We start from the raw sequence: 14,776 nt of genomic DNA on the forward strand, positions 1-14,776 counted from the left end.
GGGGCGTGGCTGCATACATGAATACGAAAAACCTGGTCGCCGAACGAATAAGTGCACGAGGACCGAGCCCTCCGTCGGAAATAAGAGAGTATAACGTCCCTCCTCGGAAGGCGTCATCGCGATGCGTTCGGTGAAAGTAAATCGCGCCTACGATCCCGCGGAGTCATACGATTGTACAAGAAGGAGTAGCTCGAGAAAATGGCACTCGTACGCCAAACAATAGTCCCATATCGCCATAATAAATTACACGTGTATAATTTACGAGATATATCGCGAAAATGCGGCATCCTTTGCCTCAGATTGCGCAATTGTTTTCACACACTTAATTTTCTTTTTTTTTTTTATTATTAATAATAATGATATCATTTACTTTTGCTTTTATTTATCGTCGTCGCAATCGGGGTATCGACGGATAATTTCAAAATGGATAATTGCGTTTCTCACTAATTGAATGGATAATCGAGTTCCTCAATCAAGCCCGAGCTATCTCCGTGTCCGCCTTTCCGTACATTACGAAAGCGCAGTCTAAGTATATTGTTAAGAGCGCATCGTCGCGACAGGTCGCACGGGTTTGTGTGCTGCGAGCCGCGAAGTTCCGTTTCCAGCGGTCCCAGCTTGTAAAAGAAGAAACCGCCAGGCTTGTGCAGCGAAGGATGCATCTGGCGCGAGGTCCCGTCTCGTCCTTGTCGATTCCGCCGCCGGAAACGCAGCCTCTCGATCCCCCTCTCCTGGCCTCATGTGCGCAATACTTCCGGCAAACAGGCAGATCATGTTTAGAAAGAGGATTCGTCTTGCCAAAGAAGATCGCGATGCCTTGATAAAATTGCAATTAGATACACACGGCCTAGGCACTGCGAGCATAACGATAACAACGTTCGCATAATTAAAAAGTAACAGTACAATTCATAACTTTGTTATAAAATCTGTGAAATAATTTTATTTCATTCACATATGTAATATCTAACGAAATTTTTGTAAGTTAGTTAAAACGAAATTCAATATTGTCTGATAAAATTTTCAAAACGGTACATTAAGATAAAGAAAAAAAAAAGAAAAAAAATTATAGAAAATAATTCCATAGGAAAATGTTTCGAATTAATTTAATTATATCTTGAAATAAATCAAAGCGATAAGCCTGTCTGAAAAATATGATTTAATCCACATATATTATTGTACTTGTAATTGGATTTCGCTTTTTCTAATCGTAATTACATCGAGCATGTCCTTCGTCGGAACTTTCTTGCGATCGCGATCGCGGCACCTGCCCACGGAGTAGGGATCGATCGAGAACGAGACAGCGGGGCGACGTGGAAAGGGAGGCGAAGCGGAGGGCAGAGAAGCGCGAGGGAGGATGTCCAAACGGAATCAGGATCGGCATGGGCAGAGAACCGTGCACTAAGCAAGCAGCCTCGTCGACATCCTGCCTTTGCCAGGATTGCGACATTGGCTCCGTGGCTCGCGCACGGAAAACACTGTGTCTCGGGAGCGGAAGCAGATCTTGCGCAATCGGGCCGCCCATTGTCTTGATCCTCCGCCGCGGGGTCGACTCCGGCTTCAACATCAACGTCTTTAACGCTGCACCGTACCGACGTTGAGCATCTCGCGGTTATCAAGTCACGCTCGACCTTACCACGAAGCGTATCGATCGCATTTCAAACGGACGCGCCGCAATCACTCGGGCTCCGCATTGATTTCGTCCCGGTGTTTCGTCACTAATTCCCTCGACCGAAATAGTCTTGGTGCATTACCTCTAAAGCAATCGTGTAATTGCACGCGCCTGCACGCGGCACCAATGTTTTCAGAACTCGCTATTGTTATCTCCAAAGGACTCCTTTGCCTCTTTTAATTACAGTCGTTGCGCTAATGTCATCTCCGAGATATTACCAAGTAACCGCAATTTACGGTATCAATCAATCTCGCAGTTTCCGCGTAATAAGGTGCTCAGGGTAATTCGCGATCGTTCGGGAGCGAGATATCCCGCACGTCGGTCGAGAGCGCGATTCTGCGTAAGTACGCAATTTTGCGAAGGACGCGTAGGTATAAGGTAACGTTCGCCAAGGTGTGCGGAACGATTGCTACATTATTTCCTTCTCGCGCAATTTTACACTTTGCGTGGTGCACATGCGACTGTAGCCGCGATACGCCGCGGCGTGGGTCGGGCGCCAGAAAAGCCGCGCGTGTGAAATCTATGAATCACCATCGCACCGGTCGACACGTACACAAAGCCGGCGAGTAATCCTTAGACGCGTCTCCTCTCCGGATAATTCCGACGAACCGGAACGCATTTATCGCGCTGCGCCAATTACTCCGTCGCGTGGGAGGATTATGTAAAACTCCCGGCCTCGGGAATGCACGCGATAGAGGTAAAATTGGTGAAAATGTTGCGCGGCTACGTGCGTAAAATGGCAAAATATTTTAACAAAGTATTAATGAAAGCGTTTAATGAGCGGTTACTATTTTTGTCACGGACTATCGCCTTTCTAATTCCGGATTATCCCGCGTCTTATTTTTTTTCTTTTTCCTTTTCTACAATAGTTTTTATACGATCGCACGACTTGCTTTCCTGGCGATGTGCTTTGATTTTTGTTGTTGTTTTTTCTCCTTTTTTTTTTTTTTTTTTTTTTTTTTGTTTTCTTGCGACACTTTCTCTTATCGAAATGTGAATCCGAGTCGGCGTCGTTCCTGGAACGTGGCCGTCGCGATTAATTAAACGCGAGGTATAGTCGCACGAGCGCACTTATCGCGAGTACAAATGGCAAGGCGGATTAAACCGACGTGCCATATTTTTTTAGAGCCGCTCCAAGGCAGTCGGGTGGCACGATCATAATCGAGACGAGCTTCATCCGGCAGTGCAGGTTGCTGCAGATGCGCAAGGATAAAATATTACGCGAGTGCTAGATTTAGAATGCGATAAGGAGATTGTTAATCTCCAAGACGACGCAGGAAGAGAAGACGCATGCGTTTGCACAGCATTACATCGTGTTTCTGAGTGAAATCGTGTTAAAAGTGAATGTCAAATCTCGTTTAAAAACTTATGCAAGTAGTTGACATTGAAGTCTCAGAAGGAAATCCAATGCAGATATCTATTTATAAAAAAAAAAAAAAAAATTATATCTAATTATTTTAACTCTTTCCTTTTTCTCTCGGACAGTTTCGCGAATTGAATTCAGATTTATTCTATATTAATATGTAAGCAGATCATTGTGACGCTGTCACCCTTATTCGTACTAGGATGAATGGGCATCGGATTCGCGTACAGTATCAATGTTAACGCATGAAAGAGGAGCGGAGAAGAGAATTGACCCTCCTCTTGCGTGCACACACGCATCCACATTAACCCCTCCTGAGATCACATTGCCACGAGATCGCGTTGCGGCGCAAAGACGATTCTATTTATGCGCGCAACCGACTCAGACCTGGGGTTAATACGATGATATCACTCACGGGATATACTTACCTACTGCGTAAGTCGATTAGCGCAGGAAAGCCGGAGACGAGTTTTGCGGTCGAAACCGAGCACCGTGGACCAAAGTATATCTCGCGACGTAAAGAGGGTTGGACGGCGAAACGTGAGGGACAAAACGGGTGAAACTAGTTCCCTAGCTCTTTCACGAGATCTAGATATTTAAGCTTTTAATCCGCTGTGAAAAAAGCCCATTTCTGATACTATCAGCTACTTGTACGCATACGTATCGCAAATTAATCTGAGAATAAGATCTTTAGCGTTTATGTGCATTATATGCGGTTTACATCTGGACCACATTTAACAAAAGGAATTGAATAAATTCAAAACAACGTTGATTTCTCTTTGTATTTAAAAAATGACGTTATTTTTAACACAGCACGTTTAATTTTTATTTTACTTTTGCTAATAAAATATAATTTTTTTGTTTCAGATGAATATCCAGAGGAGAAGACTTTCGCCGAAGGAGCAGCTTGACATCCTCAAAGATGACGACACGTCCCATCTGAGAGGAGGAGCAGGCCCGGGACGGGCATCCTGCATCGGCGGAGCAACTTTTAGGTAAATATAAATTTTTTTTTTAGAAAATCTTTATAAAAAAAAGCTTTATCTTTATATCAATTTAAATAACATGTCTACATTAATATGTTTTATTTTTTGTTACAGACACCAGCAGAATACTACAACTCCGCTGAAGTTCATGCAGATTGGTGAGTGACAAAATTTTTTTTATTTATAGTTTGTGATTAGGGTTTTTTAAAAAACAACGCACCCGTAGCGCGCACATGGTTTTATCTAATATTAAATATAATATATGAGACAGGATTAGCAATATGGTAACGAAAGCTCTTTCTCTCCAGCGTTATTATTATTATTTTTTTTTTATTATTATTACATTTAAAATTATTAATTTAATATTTAAAAAATATTGGGTCTCTATTTTATTTCTAACGAGTAAATAGAAATGACAAAACGATTTTAAACCTGAGGCCCAGCTTAGGACCGCTCGACGTTCACAAAAAAAAGCCCCAAGAACCCAAATAATAAGGCCAGCAATAAAATATATCTCGCTACGTCGTAATTGTACCGGCGAGCCCTAAATATTTTCTCTCTCTCCTGTCTTCTTTTCGATCTGTCGGAATGCGGTATACAAGTTGCTTCTCTTCTTCCTCTTCTCCGTCTGAAAGGCAGCGCACGCTTCGCGCGATCACTCTTTCTTCCTGCTTGCCCTTAACCTTTTTTTTTTTCTCCCCTTCTTCTCCCTTTCTCTCTACGCTGCCCGACTTGTGAATACATCTACGAGTTAACGAATTTCGAAGCGCGCGAACTGGCACCCTTCTAATCCTGTGACTAACGTCCACGTCGAGAACAGAGCCGGCATGAGCACGCGAGGATGCGGAGCGACTAGAGGCTTAAGTCTTAGAGATCCGCAGGATCTCGACTCCAACCCTGTTTCAGAGATCCCTTGTGGGAAGGGCGCGGGATGCGCTGGACGACGTCTTTATCGTCTCGCATCCATCTCGTTTCGTTTCTCGCGCGTTAACGATTTTAGCATTTTTCGTGATCCAGCCATACGTATTTCGAACGTTTTAGTTAACGCGCGGTAAGATATCGGTAATATCGTTTATGTAATATCAATCACGACTATTTTGTTCTCAACTTTCCAACGAATCTGTCTAAAATTTATCATTATTTTATATAATATTAAATACAATATTCTCTTATTCGTACAATTTGTTTTATCGTGTGTAATGAATCGCAATTCAAGAAAGTTGAGAAACGTGAACGAGAACTGCCGAAAGAAAATACTGCTCTAAAATAATGTGAAGCATAAACAGCATCCAACTTAAAAGATACAAGCTGAACGAAAAAAAAAAAAAAAAGCTTAATGACGTACTATTATTAGTGGCGCATTGACAAAAGCGTCGCGAAGCGAGGAACGAGTCGAGGGTGTCGAGGACGTCTCGTCGAAGCGGCGAGACGAGAGGCCGTGCCGCGTTAGCGCGTTGCTCTCTTTTTTATCTTTTCTCTCCGTTTTACATACGCCACACGGTTTACGGTGGGGCCATCGTCCTCCGACCGCTGCTGCAACATTGCAACGATTATTGTGCTTTGGTACCTTCACACGGTAGCAACGCGGTAGCAACAAGCGACTTCTTTTGTGTATGGATGCTGCGCGGATGTCTCGCGGCGACACAATGGCTCGTTTCAGCGGCGACCGGATTTCGGAGTCCGGAGTCACTGAATGGACCATTGGGCCGAAGGGCAGACGCGGTTGCCCGAAGCCAATGAGGTACATCGCGGTAATAACGTGCATGGGCGTCAACGTATTAAGAGCGATTTCCGTTACATTGTTGACCGTTCTCGGACGCGGTTTCTGAATGAAGCAACCCGATCCTTCAAGCTCGCGTCGTTATCTTTGCACCGCTAATAAATCGCAAATCGCGCACGACGATTATTAACTCTTCCTCGGTTTCTCGTAATCTCCGATGCGTTTCGTGTCTCGCGACCGAAAATACGGGCAAGTTACGAAGCCGACTTCCTCGTAGAAGCCGTCCATGTCAATTAAACGAGCCGATACATATACTTGGCACGCAGGCTCTACGTAATGGCGATTACATTGCGCAACCTTCATTTCGCTCGTACGTAAAACTATTGTCCGCGGACGATCGGTCCTGCCGCTGGGACCGGCGGGTCAGCTTCAGCGCCGGCCTCGCGAATTCGCGAAGCAGTTGTTTCGTGGCGGCCGACTGAAATTCAAGGCCCGAATTCCGCTTCCGCGGTCGAGTTTGGTCGACCGGCGCGTCCTCGTTTATCCGAATTTCTTCAAGGCTGCGGCCCGCGCTCGTCAATTTAGGGAAACCCGTTCGCACGGTCGTTTCGCACGATAAATGCTACATGCGTGGTTAATGTGGGGCCGCGCTCGTCTTAGCAATTTGCGGACTAGTCTTGAGTAGCATTCGTGTTGCGATAAGCACGATTACGCAAGCGGTATACGTATGCTACGTGGCATTCATTGTCGGGACCGCAACGAGGAATCATTACGCGCAGCCGGGCGTTACGAATATATGGAGCGGTATTTGCCGGCACTTTAGTGGTAACAGAACAGTTTTACTTTTTCTGTTCTCGATTTCTATACGATTTCAGTAATGAAAACCGGCAAAAGTAATTAATAAGCGAGATGACATTTGCGTCGTATTAAACGAACAAAAGAAAAAAAAACAAATCTTGTTAGAAGGCAATTAAAAGTATATTAATAAAGCTGCCTATTTTATCGAGTGACGTATCGCAAATTAGCTATTGTCGTAGTTAAACAAATATACACGCGGAAAGATTATGTAACCGAAATTGGATGATAATAAGACGTAGAAATAAAGAAACGAGAGGAGAAAGACGAATAATAGGGAGGGGAACGAAGAGAAGAAAAAGAGTAGAAGGTGGATAAAGAAAAGGCGCGCGAGATCGCGGTAGCAATCGGCGGACCCATCATTAAAAATCAGTTAACCTCGCAATTACCGTGCGAGTCCCGGCCTATTAAGTGCGCGTAATCGGAAGAGGTTTTTTGGAATAATCGCTCGTGGCGAGCGTATGGAGAAACGAGCTCGCGCGGGCCCCGTCGCCGATTATGCGACCGCTCGATGGGAAAGAAGCGCTTTGTTTCGTAGGAAAGGCACGAATGTAATAGCCGGAGATGAACGGCGAGTCCACATCGGCCAGCACATTTGCAAAATAGTGATGACTTCGCGCAAACAGCCTGATAAACTCCCTTGAGCCACGAGGCGGAGGCTTATTCGCACTAATTTTTTCTTTTTTTTTTCTTCTTTTTTTTCGCGGCGCATAAGAAAATGTTCTTCTGCCAATTAGCAGGAGCATTTATTATTTCCCCTCGGTAAAAATTTCAAAATAGATTTTCTTTTCTTTCCTGCCAATTAAAATCGCGTTTGCTAATTTTTCAATTCACCGTCGGAAGCTCGAACGGAACGGCTAAACGAAGAAGCTTCCATTTAGCGAGCTAAGTAGTCACTTACGAGTCTATAATCTTTTCTTTACGTACGTTATTGCTTCGTTAAAGCGTCATTTTCTCCTCTCCTGATTTCCACCGGTTCGAGGCTCACGGCAAAAAGCTATTTGGCGAAGTTATGCCGCTCCAACCCCGTTGCCGCTCGTGCACTTAACTTCGCGCCATATAAGACTACCGGAAGAACGGTTTGCTCTCGATATGTTCGGCCGCTATATCGAGAACCCGAGCGGAGCAGAAAACGGAGCGAGGGCCGATCACCGATGAGTGGTTACGAGCTTGTCGGCACTTAAATGGCGCCGAATAGGGACGCGTAAATGCAGAGCCTGGCCTCGGTATTGATGGTGTATACGCGAGAAATGACCGTCGGCAATTTCAAGGTACGAAAAGGCATTTAAAGTCTACTTACCCGTAGCTCTGATTGGAGGGGAAAGTCCCGGCACCTTAATCGATCTACTGACCTAACAGTCGTCTCGATCAACGACCTGAAACGTAAATCATTTTATTCTACCGTAATCTAAAATTAACTTTTAGTACACGTAAACGTATTTTTTTTTTTATTAATGGTGCTTTTAACAAGTATTTTAATAAGTTCGATCTACATATCTTATAACGCTGGCAATGATAGCAGGTTAATGTAAATGTGTTTTTCGCTAAGGAGATATATCAGTCTGTAATCTTGATAAGAGCGATCATATCATGTCACCCGCTTTTGTTGATCGCTCGCGATGGGAAGGCAGGCCAGGCGAGTTGCTGCACGTAACCAACAAAGTCAGAGTCAGCCCGTGAGCCTCAACCGTATATGATTAATGCGACCCACTGTGGCGAACGCAATATAGAACGACGTGCCTCATTTGCATTCGCGTTTCGAGGACCACCGTGTTTGACGTCGAAAACCTCTTAACGAGGAATTATTAAGGAACAATTAAACTCTCGACGAAACTCGCAATGTACACTGCCAGCATCTCGCAAAATAAAAAAAAAAAACGCTTCGAGAGGAAATATTCAAACGTCGTTCTTAATCGTTCTCGTGTTTTATCTGACGCTTCCTAATGAGGTGTGTTTGCTTTTTCGCTACGCTTGAAAATCGGACGGTGTACATATCGAGATTCGTAAACTGATCTAATTATTTTCTGCACGACGTATACGAGCGATGGAAAAAATTAATTTTTTTATTTTATTATACTTACTAAAAGAAGATGCGAGTTATTCCTTATTGATTCTTCGGAATTATTAAAATTGTTATTGCCGATACGGACTTCATAACAACGTCGCAAGAGCGATTCCCAAATTATTACTTTATAAGAATCGGAGGTCTCGAAGGAAACGACTAACGCGCAAGCAGCAACACGTATTCGCAACCGCGTGGGCGTTTATTGGCGACCTGTTTAACACAGGCGACAGTTAGTGGACTCAATGGTCGTGTAATTGTCAGCGGGGAACCAGACTACCTCTCCATCGCTTTGCCCGCGAGCTATTTTGCAAATCTTACGATTACTCCAAGGCAAGATGAAGTAGAAGAATTGATGGAATACCATCAGGTTCTTGTGCCAGTAATATCGTTTATTGTCGATTCAAATTTATGCAAAACTGTTTCATAAGCTTAGGCTTAGCGCGAGAGGCAAAAAGTAAAGACGTGTCGCAATATTTCACTGAAGTTCGCATTTTTCTGTGATTTTCATAAATTACAAAAAGGACCGTTTACTTAATGCGTTTTCTTAAGTGATCCGAGTAATAAAACTGAAAAATAAAAAATAAAAAACGTATGTATATTCGAATCGACCGTTTCGCGTAACGAGCACCGATAAAAAAATTTTACATCCTTGCGAGATCTCGCCGACTAGATTGCCGACTATTTTTCCTGCGGGGTATTGACGATTTTCGCGTCACTCAGTAATCTCGTCAAGCCATCATAAAGATGTTGCTTCTCTCAGCTGGAAACCGTTTCTCACACTTTCCTATGGCTTTCCGCGGCGCGCGATAAGCGACTGCTGAATCCGCGGGCCGTGGATAAAAATAATCGGCACTCGCGCGCATAGAGATCCGCCGCGAGAAACGATCCTCCGCGGAGATTCGCGCACGCCCACGCAAAGGGACACGCGCTTCCATGCAGGTGCGTGCCCACGGGTTCGCGGGGGTTAATGCGTCGAGTAATAATTAAAACGTCATTTCACGCGCGCGGTGGAGAAAGGTGAGACGCGAGGAGGCGCGTTTATAAAGCCGCTGCCGCGCCTATCTCGTAACGGTTTGGTAAATGGACCTCTCTATAGACGGTCATATTATACATACCGCGTCGTCCGGCGAACGAGGAGGAAGATACGGCGATGAGCGCGTAGATCCAAGCGGAGTCGCGGCGGAACGCTTCAGAGGTTGTCCGCGACCTCTCGGGAGACCCCGGGGTTCGCGGGTTTTTTTTCCCAGATACTAGAAACCATCGACTTTCGGTCGAGCCGGCACTCGATCTTCCGTCGTTTATCGTGCGCGCGATCGGGGACGACGTTCAGCAAAAAGACCGGCGGTTGTGCACGTTATTCCGGTAATCTTAATAATGGAATCTCGACGAGATTTCTCGTAATGTCCGCCGAGGAGGAAAATTTTTCAGCCCGCATCGGATCATTTTGCATAAAGATGCACGTACACGCGGTACCGGTCGTACGCAAGTACGTATTATAAGAATGATATCGCGCGGGCGCGCAAGCGCATGTCGCAATTAGCACTTACGTAAGAAATAATTGAGAAATCACACAGCTGCTATTTTGTAGGCAAAGATGCACCGTATCGAGGAGGTTTATAATAATTTGGTACTTGCATAGCGTTCGTGTTCTGCGTCTACGTTTAATTTCCCGACGACTGGCGTCCTCATTCTACTCGACAATAGTTCCTGTCACATTGCGCGTTAAAATTTCCATAACTCACGTGCGCACTGCCTCGGCAACGTAACCGCGTAAAACGTTTTATCTCGAAGCGATTTATCGATGCGCGCGTCTTCTCGCTGATGAAAAAAAAATGTGCCTCTCTTCACCTTGTGCTTTTTCTTTTTACGGACATGATGCGTTTTATGCGAGTACGTTTGTATGATAATCTGACGTTCGTATATGTGGTAAAAGGTGTATTAACAGACTCTGAGAGCATTACGTTTAAAAAGATTAATCGATATCCTTATTAAAAAGAAAAAAAGGAAAAAAAAAAAAGAGAAAAAAAACGATGCCGAGATTTTCCGCGATGCTGATTTTCTCGTTTAGCTCACTTCGTGCCGCGAGAGTAAATGTCAACTTAATTTTTATTATCTCACAACTTTTAATTACTACTTCTTCCGCGTGCAATATACTTTTTTCTCCCCGAAAACGCTTTGTAAGTACTCTTCTTAGATACGGTCGCAATGAACGAGCGGCACAGCCGCACCTCGGAGTCTTTGCCCTAATCACGGGCGATTAGACGCGGTGATGCGTTCACGAGGCATGACAAAGAACAAAGTGTCGATTCTTGCCCCGCACCGGCAATTATTAATCGCACTTAGCGCTAATGACGACGACCGCGCGGCGCTCGTATATGTATGCTAATGAAGCGTTCCTCTATTTTCCGTAAGGGATAATATAACATTGGACGCCGCGGTGATTAGCATCGGCTCCGCGATGCGGGGCCTCTCGGCCGATGAGGCGATTCCTCAGGGCGGCCGAGCGGATAAGTGCAGAGGGGAATATTCCTCAATGTCGCGCCGAACCGATGAAGACCTCACTCAGGTCTCACCTGGGCCTCACCTCACGAGGGTGGCCGCGGGAGCCTTGACCGCGTGCCGTCAACTTAATTCAGCGTTTTACCGCGCGGCGAAGGGGGCTTCCCGGCAGTTTAAATGACCGGTCAAAGTGCGACATCCGGTTGTGCGTTAGTCGGCGTCAGACCGGAGAAATATTACGTCGCCCTTTCATATTTTCATGGATTCTCATTTATTTTCTTGCTCGTAAGGAATTCATGGCATCGTTAGCGAAATGAGTTTCCTATTAAATCACTCTTTACAAGAAAACCGAGAACTGACGTGAGAAGATGGCGATATATATATGTATGCGTTAATATATATATATATATATATATCGTATATATTTATTATATATCCGATGTACGATTTTAAATGATTCGTCGATGAATTTTCTAATGTATTTCTTAAAGCGGTGTCAAGCGGTGACACGTACGTCCGGAATACCATGTAAGTCACGTAACTGGATGAATAATTAATGGCATTCTCAGTAAAACGAAACTGGAATAATTGTGCATTTCAAATACCGATTAACTACGTGAATTTATCGTTTGTTATAACTTTGCGGCTTGCATAACTCGCGAGGTGCGTGAAACTGATTTAAGATTAAATCGCATTAACGACAAGAAGACCGGAGATCACATCAGGAAGAGCGTAACTACGTTGTAATTTAATTACACTTAACCCCAAACGGCAAAAATGTATTTTACTTGAAATCACGTTCGCGTGAAAAGGCACGGAGAATAATGCCGATACCGCGCCTCGTAACTAACAACAGATACTCATTATTCTACTTTTGTTATTAAAAGCTGAGATTTTCCTAGGCTATCGCGCAAAACCCGCTGCGAAACGGTTAGAGAACCGCCGGAAACCGCATTGCCAAATATCCGCGACGATGTATTATTCGCGAGGATAGTTATTAGCAGTGACACAAGACGCAATTAAACCCGATGAAGATCCGAGCGCGCGGCGCACGCATTAGACGTTTCTCTCTCCCGGTGTCTCCCAGGTGTCTCCTGGGTGAATTAACATGCGGGTGAGACGCCGACGTGCGTGTATTAAAGATAGAGAAAAATACGTAATTACGAATAAAAGTTTCAATTAACTCCCCGGCTTAAACGTGTGCGTCTCCGCTCGTGATTCATAGGCCATATAACTGTGCGCGTCGTAGAATGAACGTCAGCTCGTACGGCGTATGCACCGCCGAAGGATGGTGCTCCTTTCACTTTGTTTTCCCGGCTGCCTGGCTAGATATTAACCTCCCCGACGGAGATGATCGTTCTCCCTTTGGCCACGTTATTGTTCCACGATAACCGTCCCCTAAGCCTGCGAAATATTTCACGTTAAGTTCAAAAAGACTTCACCGAGTAAAGATTAAGAAAAAAAAAAAAAAAGAAAACTTATCTAATTGATATTATTTAATTATAAATTATGTAAAATATGTTGTTAAAAAATTGGGTATGTCTTAAGTAATAGCCAGATGTAAAGGCGCGTTATAACCGGCAAAAAGATTGGAGTAAGGTGCACTAAAAGGCGGAATGAATCTTGGTCTGAGTGGTTCTCGCATTCTTCTGGCAGCATCCCTTTACTAGAATTTTATCGAGACGTTCATTACCCGCTTACAAGCGTAATTCGCGCATCTTCCAGCGCCGTGTCCAGCTCTGTAGAGCCGCGCGTATGACGTTAACGAGCGACGCGACCTGTAATGGGATTACTTTGCGTAAATCACGAAACTGGCCGGTCAGTCCCGCTGCGTGTCGTATACACCTATTACGACATGCCTTCGACGACTTCCCTCCCCTCGTTGACGCTTTCAGATACATCGGACGTTTTAACCCTGAGGTCCGCGGCATGCTTGATGTGCTCGAAATCGTCCGCGACACGCAAATAGTTTTTTTTTTTTAATTATAATTATTTTATCATCACTGTGGTTTTTGTATTTTGTTTTTTTTCGTCAATACTTTAAGAGCAACACGGAAACTGCGTTAGCTTAAAAGTTTTTTTTTTTAATCTTATTATCAATACCGCTGTCGCTCGCATCTCGGTGATGTATCGGACAATAGTTTCACAGGCCGGCCAAAAGTGTAGCCCACACGTAGAGAAAAATAAATTAACGACCTGGCCCTAATTGCACGTTCAGATTTTTACGGGCGACCCTGTCGTACGCGCGATGCGTGCGAGATTACGAAGGCACACTCGAATGAAAGAGCGCGAGAGAGGGGAGAGTATGACATAGGGCTATAATTACTGCACGAGTGTGCCCTTGCGCGCGGTAAAAAATCGGGATAAAACGGTGCCTCTATTAATTACCTATTACTTAATCGCGGTCTCTTTCTCCCACTTCTTTCGTCGAACAAAAAGCGACGACGACGAAGCGTAAAGAATAGAAGGGCATTCGTGCGCCTCGTCTTTGATTGTCGATAAAAGAACTTACGAGTCCGGCCTATGCAACATTGATTTGCGTCCAAGATTCTAGTAAAAAAAAAAAAGCCGACAAGGTAAGAGAAAGAATGATCGCGTAACAATATGTAAAAAAAAGAACCCACGTGTTATATCACATGCGTATTCGTAACGAACAAAAAAAAAAAAAAAAAAAGGAAGAGGATATTAATGGTTCAGGCTCCACTTCCAGCGCGCCATCGGATGTCGCTTCTCGCATAAATTATCACGTTTCAAATATATTTCCTCCTCCCTCCCTCCCCCCTCGTAAGCGGCACGCACGATTTCGGACGTGGCCAGGTATGCGTGCACGGTAGCGAGCCGGAGATTTAAATAACCGGAGTTTACGATCGCGATGCGTCCCGATCTTGTGAAACCCCGCGAAACCCCCATGGTCGCCTGCGTACATTATCCGGCGGAATTTATTGTCGCGATAAATCGCGCCGGGCCGTGCCTCAAATGTTGTTGCAAAATTTCAATTCAACCGCCGATTCGGTATTCCGGCGTATAGTCCGATTTTTCATATTTATCGTCGCTGTCGGGTGAAGCCGGCGCGAGATGACTAGGCCGCGGGATTGACATTTATAACGCCCCGCGCGGCCTTCGTTTAAACCGCCGATCGAGCGAGGATCTCGTTGCGGAATCGATTTAATAATTTTCGAAAACGAAGTACGCGTATTTCCGTTGGAATAAAAAAATTAATAAATATATTTATATATATATATATATATCATCGCTCGTGCACCGATTGTCCTGCAATGATGTATGATTGAGGTGAACCGAGTGCTAACGAGCATTTCGAATTTAGAAGCTGCGTCATCGTTAACGGACCGGCAATCGATCACGGCGCGGATCGCACGCGTATCGTTGTCCTTCACACTCGCGATAATCTGCAAAGCAAGAGAATCCTTTTCCACCAAGGCTCTTCCACATCGCGCACTGCTTTTAGCTGCGTGTAGCGCGGTATACTCGACGCTCGCCGATTGTGACGGAATTTAGATTTAGTCAGCAAATGAGTTCATCGTCTAAAGTGCATTCGTTTTCGATGTTGCGTATTAAATTGCGCGAAGATCTTAACGTGACTGTAAATTATATTTCTTGCTAC

At 44.6% G+C, this 14,776-nt stretch overlaps 1 protein-coding gene across 1 annotated transcript in view; it reads left to right on the plus strand.

The window, feature by feature from the left end:
- LOC139102424 (knirps-related protein) overlaps nt 1-14,776 on the plus strand; it is a 103,262-nt gene that overhangs the window by 74,022 nt on the left and 14,464 nt on the right. The window contains exons 6-7 of the mRNA XM_070656308.1: nt 3,897-4,024; nt 4,130-4,173. The gene's annotated coding sequence lies outside the window, so the exon portion shown is untranslated. The remainder of the gene's footprint in view (nt 1-3,896; nt 4,025-4,129; nt 4,174-14,776) is intronic.

The sequence above is a fragment of the Cardiocondyla obscurior genome, linkage group LG05 (assembly GCF_019399895.1).
Source record: "Cardiocondyla obscurior isolate alpha-2009 linkage group LG05, Cobs3.1, whole genome shotgun sequence".
In the NCBI taxonomy this organism is placed as follows: Eukaryota; Metazoa; Arthropoda; class Insecta; order Hymenoptera; family Formicidae; genus Cardiocondyla; species Cardiocondyla obscurior.